Consider the following 8,535-nt stretch of genomic DNA (forward strand, 5'->3'; position numbering starts at 1 on the left):
AACCATAGTTGTGCTGGTAGTTTTAGTATGGTCTTTTTTATGATCATTTGGATGAATCCCCAAAAGTGGGATTACTGTGTTATAGGGGAGTTTTATGTGGAGTCTTCTGAGGCACCTCCATACTGCTTTCCAAAGTAGTTGAACAAATTTACACTCCCACCAAGAATGCAGTACCGTTCCCTTGTGGCCACATACGTTTCAGCATCTGTTGCTGTAAATATATGGAACGCTCCAAGACTTTGCATGTCATCCTTGCGCAGGGTGCATGCTAATCTTCTCTGTATCGTTCCAATGTTAGGGTATGTGATGCTAAATTGAGCACAGAACAGTTTTTATATATAAAGTATAATGTTTAATTGATTTTATTAAGCTAGGCAATTCAACAAAAAGTAAGTTCAAAAGAATTGTTGGGAAATTATAGAATCATGTATTTCTTACATAAGCACACAATTAAGAATAAAATCAAGATAGACATGCCAAAAACAAAATAATTCCAGATATTTGTAGTTCAAGAGATGTGTAGGAGGAGAAATTCAATTATTCTATACAAGGCACCTGTCAAAATGAACATTGCAGCAAGTGTTAAGGTTTGTTAAAAGTTTTAATGTTTTAAATATGCTTAATTTTGAGATTTTGCTTATATATGCCAAAAATAGGACTGTTTGGCAGGTATAAAACTTTTCTGTAAAGTATTTAAGATTTATGATAACAGACATTAAGTACTAAGTATGTACATTTCAGAGTTTATGGAAACTTTATTAATGAGAAGTTGCAGTCTTTGTGTAAAGGAGCAGAGTGAAGAGTTACGACTTAAACTACAAAGTTTCTGTTAAAAGTTTAGTGATTCCTTACTTTATTTGTTAGCAAGGAATAAATGATGATATAAGCCATAATGTACACATGTATGTTACTATTCACACACATACATATTCTAATGTATACATGCACCCATGGAGAAAGACACATAATTACAGCCAACACAAGTTTCACCAGTTGTTGAATATGCCTTAAAAGGAATAATTGGAACAATATATGTTGAAGATGTATTTGTCCCTAAGAGTTCATTTTCCACTCTTCTTATCTCTTAAAACTGGTAGTTTTAGAGAGATTTGACTTTCAAAATGCAGTACAAGTGATAGCAAGTCACTTGGAAACCTCAGTAAGTATAAGTCTTATGGTATCTCCCTGCTCCTCACGGAATGCTTACTCTTGTAGACATTCTCAACAACCAAAGTAGCAGGAGAATACCCTGGTAAAGAGTAAAGTTATAAGGCTTTAAATGGCATCCTTACTTGAGCTCTTTTTCCAACAACCAGCATGAATTCCTAGGCAGATGAGTGAGTCCTCAGAAAACTGGACTCTACATATACATTTAACTAACCCATGTGAAAATTCCTAGGCGAGAAATGCTGGCTGAGGTCTTGCTGATTTCCTGGCGAAGAAAATAAGAAAAAAAGAAAGTATTTTTAATGTTTTAATGTTTAAGAATAATTTGTAACCTGTCAATAAATGTGTAGAACACAAATACCAACTGACAAAAAAATGATGGCATTTCATTTATGTGCTCTTGGACTTGGGCAGTGATTTTAGATGTGTCTACACAAGTAGAATCAGCATAAATCAAGCGAGCATTTCTTCATTTAAGATATAAGTAAAGGATACTGGTTGACCCATTGTAACAACGAAATATACAAGACATTCTAACAGAGGATGGGTGCAGGGGGGAGGTGGAGAGGTGTGAAGGGAAGGGATGGTAGGGGAAAAACAAAGGAGGGGGTAACAATGCTCAATAAGAAATGTACTCATTACCTTACTTATGTAAATGTAACCCCTCTGTACAGTATTTATAATAAAAATATATGTTAAAAAGATACAAGGAAAACTTCTGTACTTTTATGAAGTTGTATTTGTCACTCAATATAAGTAAGGTATTGGTTTTAGGACCACAGGCTTATTACTTTGGATTTTCAAAATCTCTACATGAACACAGTATATTATTTACATCAGAATCTGCCCACAATCTAGCGCAGTATAATTGTTATGAGAATTTTTACTACATTCCATATTTGTAATGAAAAATAAAAGTATATGCAATATAAACAGATACAAATTTTTTCAGATAAATTTTGTATGCAGTTTGTGGATGGAATTTGGAGAGCAATTTTGAAAAGCACAAATTTCATCAAAAAGATCAGTCTGAAAATTGTAACAAGGAGCTAATACAGCATCATTGAATAGTATGGAACTCCAAGGAGAAGTATTTGAATTGAGGCAATATCAGAAAGTGTAACAACCCAAGGTCTTTTTAGAAATGCAGCTGCTAGATTTCTCATGTAGAGCTTTCATAACAGTTTGTGAAGCACAAATTAGAACCTCACTGAAGTGTAGATGGTTTTCTCTCAAATTTCTGTCATGATCAGTCATTATTAATCAACATATAGCTAATCTTGAATAATCTTCTAATAAAATGTTGATGGAGTGTTTATATGCAAAAACCTCAGAAGGCTAACTTTTTCAATTAGGACAGTCTGTATTCTATGATCCAGCCGAGAGAAAACTAGGTAAGCATCCATTTACAACCTTCTGAATAATTCTGATTCTGCCCACATCACTTATCTATCCATACCTGTGCACGAGTGAAACAATTTTAAAAGAATTTATCATTTAAAATTTAAATTTATGGTTCCGGGAAGATAGCAAAGGAGAAGCTGGAAGCTTAACTAAGCCAAAGAATCACACCAAATGTGCCATCACAGTACAGAGAGTTAGGCCAGAGAGGGAAAATCCAGGCAAGTAGACAAATCTGAGCACTTGCCAGCGGCCATGGTTGCAGCTATGGGGGGGGCGGTGGTGGCCGTAACCACCATACCTGCAACACAGAGAGTCTAGGACAAAGGCGCCAGATGCAGCAGGTGAGAGGATTCTACTCAACACCAGCAAGAACTGACAAGGAGCAGACATCTTCATCCTTCATATCGCAGATCAGAGATCACCCAGGAACCAGACTCCTGTGTGAGTAGAAGCCTGATTTCCTCACTCCTTCTCAGGGAGCAGAGAAGGGAACGCCACCTCTCCCTGCCCACTACTGGAGATCTCCATCTTTGATACTGGCAAAGGCCTGGCTGAGCAGCTAGCTCCAACTCAGTCCTTGGATGAAAACAAACAGTCATTTAACAGGTCACAGGAACCTAACCTGACCTGCCAGGCTCAGCTCCACTCAGGGAAAATTCACCCATCCCGGGCCTGCACCAGCCCCAGGAGTGGCTTTCTTCATTGAGTAAACAGAGGCAGAGGCTGATCCTCCCTAGACAATCAATTGAAATTCAGTAACAATAAACCCTGAGAACGGCTGCTGGCTAGGCTCTGTGACTGCCTCAGAAGCTAGGCCTCAGGGAAAAGCTACTGTTTGCTGAAAGGCCTCAACTCTACCCAGAACCTAGCCCCATCACAGCATCTCCAAACTAGAAGAAACAGCCATCTTTTGTGATACTCAAAGCAGATCTCCCTCCCATTGAACTAGCCTGGGAGGAGGATGACAAAATCCTGGGTAAATCAAAGCATTTTTCTGCCTGCTCAAACAAACTGACTTAAAAAAAAAAACCAAGCTACAGGAAAATCAAATACCACAAGCAGACCAGAGACTCCAACAAGAGACTGATTATGGACACAAGGGAGATACAGGATCTTCCCTTCTCATCCCCAAAAAGCAAAGAACTCTTTTATGTCACCTTTTATTAAAATTGTTTTAACATTTTTAATTTTTAACGTTAAAAATTGTTTTCTATTAACTTTTTTCTTCCTCTTATAATTTTTATTTTACAGGTATACGTGTGTGTGTGTGTGTGTGTGTGTGTGTGCTTTTTTCCATTTTTGTTTAGCACTACTGACCTTTTGATCCTTTTTTCCTTTCTTTCTCATTCTTTTCACTTTTTTTCTCTTTCGTTCTTCTTTGCGTGATTTAGTCGCATTTCTGCTCATTCTCAGATATACCTGTAATCGATTATTAGACCTTATCCCCGATTATATACACACTTAATCCAGAAATTTATTAATGAATAAAAAACCTCTTAGACTTAACTTCTTTAATAGCTGTACTACCTCTATATACCTATATAAAATTTTAAGCATTTTTATTTTTTATTTTTTGGTGTCTCCTTTCTATTCCTTCCCTTCTCTTATCATGTTCCCATCCTTCTCTGAATATTAAGTTCTTAATCTGCATAATTTTAAGTGTTTCACTTTTTAATTTTTATTTTACTATTTTTCCTTGTCTTTTTTTTCTCTTTCTTTTTCCCCGTTGTCTATTATCATTCTATCGAATCTATTTCCTGCTTTGAGATTAGGACTAAGTTAGCTCTGCCTCTCTCTTTCCACATCCCTCTATTCCTATTTATACCCACATCTCTCACTAAACCTAATAATTTCTTGTTTGCCAAATTCTTCTTTGCGGTTCATAGCCTATTAATACATAGTTGGTTGATGTTGAAAATGTATCTGTTGAACTAGATTATATCTGCAGGCTTTTGTAATATTTATTTATTTATTTTTATTGTGAAAATACTGTACAGAGTGGTTACAATTACATGGGCAAAATATTTGCTGCCTTCAGGAGTCACACCTTGCCCGTAAAAACAAACACATTTTTAATGCTAAAGGCTGGAACAAAATCTACCAAGCAAATGGCTCCCATAAACAGGCTGGAGTTGCAATCCTAATATCAGATAAAATAGACTTCAAATTAAAATTTGTGAGAAGAGATTAAGAAAGTCGCTACATACTAATCAAGGGATCTCTCCTTCAGGAGGATCTGCAGGCTTTTGACTGTGCAACTACAGACTTTGTTGATGCTTCCCTTAAGATAGTTTTCAAGCACAAAATTGGTGTTACTCTCATGCCAAATGGGCAGAATAAGCCGGAAAAACACAAGAAAAATGGCAAGTCCGGGTATCTCAACTCCCACTCATGATAATCAGTGGACAGAACAGATAATGAATAATCCAGAGGAGAGCTTCCAAAAAGATCTAAAAACACTAATATTAATCATGGTAAATAAAAAGATTGAAAACCTTCAAAGGACTCTGTGTGAGCATGATATATAGAGAGAGGAGGCAAACAAATGTCAAAACAGGAAGCTCATAGGTGTGAGGAAGCTACTCAAAGATAGATAAAAGAATTGCATGAGCAGCTTGTGAACACTCAAAGAGAAATAAAGGAATTGTGTGAGTAGGCTGAGATTAGTCAAAGAGAACTACAGGAATTGCATGAACGTGAGGAAGCTGATCAAAGAGTAATACAGGAATTTCAAGAGCGGGATGAGCATAGACAAAGATCACTAGAGGCATTCATGGAATCCATATACAGAGAGCTGAAAGAAGTCAGGGAGTCCACAAAGGGAATGCTGAATGGATCCCAACAGAAGTAATGGGAGTCCAAGGAAACCATAACTAATCAACCAAGTGATTTGAGAATAAACACTTGACACTAAATTAAGGAAGTAAAGAATTTCATACAAGATCTAAAACAAAGATCCAACAAAGAATTAGAAGCCATAAAAACCGACCAACTAGAAGGAAAAGAAAAAAAAAAATAGAAAGTCTCTATAGTAGGATAGGTCATGCAGAAGATTGAAGCCTGAGGATTGAAGACAGCCTAGATATTATAGAGAAAGAATATACAACCATCAAAGACAAATCCAAGAAATATGATAGATCTATTCATCATTCAAGCCTTGGAAGACCCCACTAGAAGGCCTAATCTGAGGATAATGGGTGTAGAGGAGCACCTAGAGCCAGAAGTCAATGGTCTACGAAATTTGTTTAACAGGATCCTAGCAGAGAACTTCCCAAACATGCAAAAAGATAGGTTTATTCAGATACAAGAAGCTTTTAGAACTCCCAATAGACTAGACCAGAAGAGGATATCCCATTGTCACATTATAATACTCACAGGATCAATTCAGAACAAGGAAAAGATCCTTAAAGTTGTCTTGGAGCAAAGATCAAACACCTATAAAGGGAAACCAACTAGAATCACCTCAGATTTCTCAGCAGAAACAATCAAAGCAAGAAGAGCCTAGAATGATGTAATCTATGCCCTAAAGACAAACAACTATCAACCAAGAATACTTTACCCAGCTATACTCTCCTTAATAATCGGAGGTCAAATAAAACCCTTCCATAGCAAAGAAAAATTGAAACAATATATCTCCACCAAACCAGCCCTACAAAAGAATCTTAAAGATGTCCTACACAGAGAAAACCAACAAGACCACAATAAAGGCCAAGAAATATCACCCAAACTGAGAATCCAAGAACCATAGGAAGAACACAGTTGCCACAGCCCTGAAGTAGTTGGATAAAATGGCAGGAACTCCCAAATACCTCTCAGTTCTATCTCTCAACATTAACGGACTTAACTCACCAATTAAGTGACAGTCTGTCTACTTGGATTAAAAAGCAAGATCCTTTTATCTGCTGGCTTCAGGAGTCACATCTTGCCCACAAAAACAAACACATTTTCAATTTTAAAGGCTTAAACAGAATCTACCAAGCAAACGGCTCCCATAAACAGGACGGAGTTGCAATCCTAATATCAGATAAAATAGACTTTTAATTAAAATTAGTGAAAAGGTTGGTACATACTAATTAAGGGATCACTCCTTCAGGAGGATATTACAATTCTAAATATCTATTTGCCAAACAGCAGAGCACCCTAATTCATCCAGGAACCTCTACTTTCCCTCAAATCCCACATAGATCCATAAACATTAATTGTTGGGGACTTTAACACACAACTTTCCCCACTAGATAAATGAACTTCACAAAAACTCAACAGAGAAACCGCAGATATAAACAACTGCACAGACCAACTAGATTTAACACACATCTACTGAATATTTCACCCAGCAGCATTAGACAATACATTTTTCTCAGCAGCACATGGAACATTTTCCAAAATAGACCACATTTTAGGCCGCAAAGCAAACGTCCAAATTCAGAAACATTGAAGTTATACCTTGCATTCTCTCAGACCACAAGGGAATATATTTAGAACTCAACACCAAAAGCAACCAAAGAAAGTCATGTAACACATTTGATCCTGAACAACACACTGCTGAATCACGAGTGGGTCATGGAAGAGATTAGAAAGGAAATTCAAATGTTCATGATATTCAACAAAACTGAACACACCAATTACTAGCTCCTCTGGGACACAGCAAACACAGTATTCAGAGGCAAGTTTATAGCTCTGTGCTCCTATATCAACAAATTGGAGAGATCTGAAAACAACAATTTAATGAGACATCTGAACCTCCTTGAAAAAAAGCAGCAAGATAAACCCCAATCCCGTAGACAGAAAGAAATAATTAAAATTAAATCAGAATTAAATTAATTAGAATGCAAAAAAAACTATACAAAGAATCAACAAAACTAAGAGTTGGTTCTTTGAAAAAATTAACAAAATTGACAGACCCTTAGCAAATCTTATCAGAAAAAGAAGAGAACACACCCAAATAAAGTCAGAGATGAGAATGGAAACATCATCACAGAAACAACTAATATTCAGAACATTATAAGGGAATGCTTCTAAAACCTGTATACTAATAAGTTTGAGAACTTGGCAGAAATGGACCTTATTCTAGAAAATACTGACATGCCGAAACTAAGCCAAGATGAGTCAAACTATCTTAAAAGGCCTATATCCAGCACTGAAACAGAAAGAGCAATAAGAGACCTCCAATCTAAGAAAAGCCCAGGCCAAATGGTTTTACAGCGGAATTCTATTAAGCCTTCAAAGCAGACATCACACCAATACTCCTCCAACTCTTCAATGAAACTGAAAAAGAAAGTTCACTACTGAAATTATTCTATGAGGCCATCATAACACACATCCCAAAACCAGGAAGGGACTCATCAAGGAAAGAGAACTATAGATCCATTTCTTTGATGAACTTTGATGCAAAACTTCTCAACAAAATTTTGGCCAATCGACTTCAACAATTCATCCAAAAAATCATACACCACGATCAAACAGGATTCATTTCAGGGATGCAAAGCTGGTTTAAGATACACAAATCAAATAATATAATTTATCACATCCACAGAAGCAAGGATAAGAACCACATGGTTATCTCAATAGATGCAGAAAAAGCAATTGACAAGATCCAACATCCCTTTTTATGAAGTTTCTGGAAAAATGAGGAATCCATGGAACATTCCTCAATACATTAAAGGTTTTATATGACAAACCTATAGCCAGCATTATACTTAATGGTAAAAAACTAAAGCTATTTCCTCAACTCAGGAATGAGACAGGATGCCCACTCTCTCCACTTCTCTTCAATCTAGTATTGGAATTCCTAAATAGAGTAATAAGACTAGATGCAAGTATAAGAAGGATCCTAATAGGGAAAGAAGAAGTAAAACTCTCCCTTTTTGCAGATGACATGACCTTGTATTTAAAGAATTGCACAGAGTCCACTCCAAAATTACTCAAGCTGATTCAAAACTCTGGCAAAGTATCATGGTATAAAAT

General features: G+C 36.4%; 1 non-coding gene across 1 annotated transcript; it reads right to left on the bottom strand.

Annotated features, from left to right (window-relative positions):
- Positions 1-215: 215 nt before the first annotated feature.
- Positions 216-322, bottom strand: LOC122099590. Its single transcript, XR_006145966.1, has one exon. It is a non-coding gene; the product is annotated as a U6 spliceosomal RNA (small nuclear RNA).
- Positions 323-8,535: the final 8,213 nt, after the last annotated feature.

The sequence above is a fragment of the Dipodomys spectabilis genome, unplaced genomic scaffold (assembly GCF_019054845.1).
Source record: "Dipodomys spectabilis isolate Male_0828 unplaced genomic scaffold, ASM1905484v1 ptg000523l, whole genome shotgun sequence".
In the NCBI taxonomy this organism is placed as follows: Eukaryota; Metazoa; Chordata; class Mammalia; order Rodentia; family Heteromyidae; genus Dipodomys; species Dipodomys spectabilis.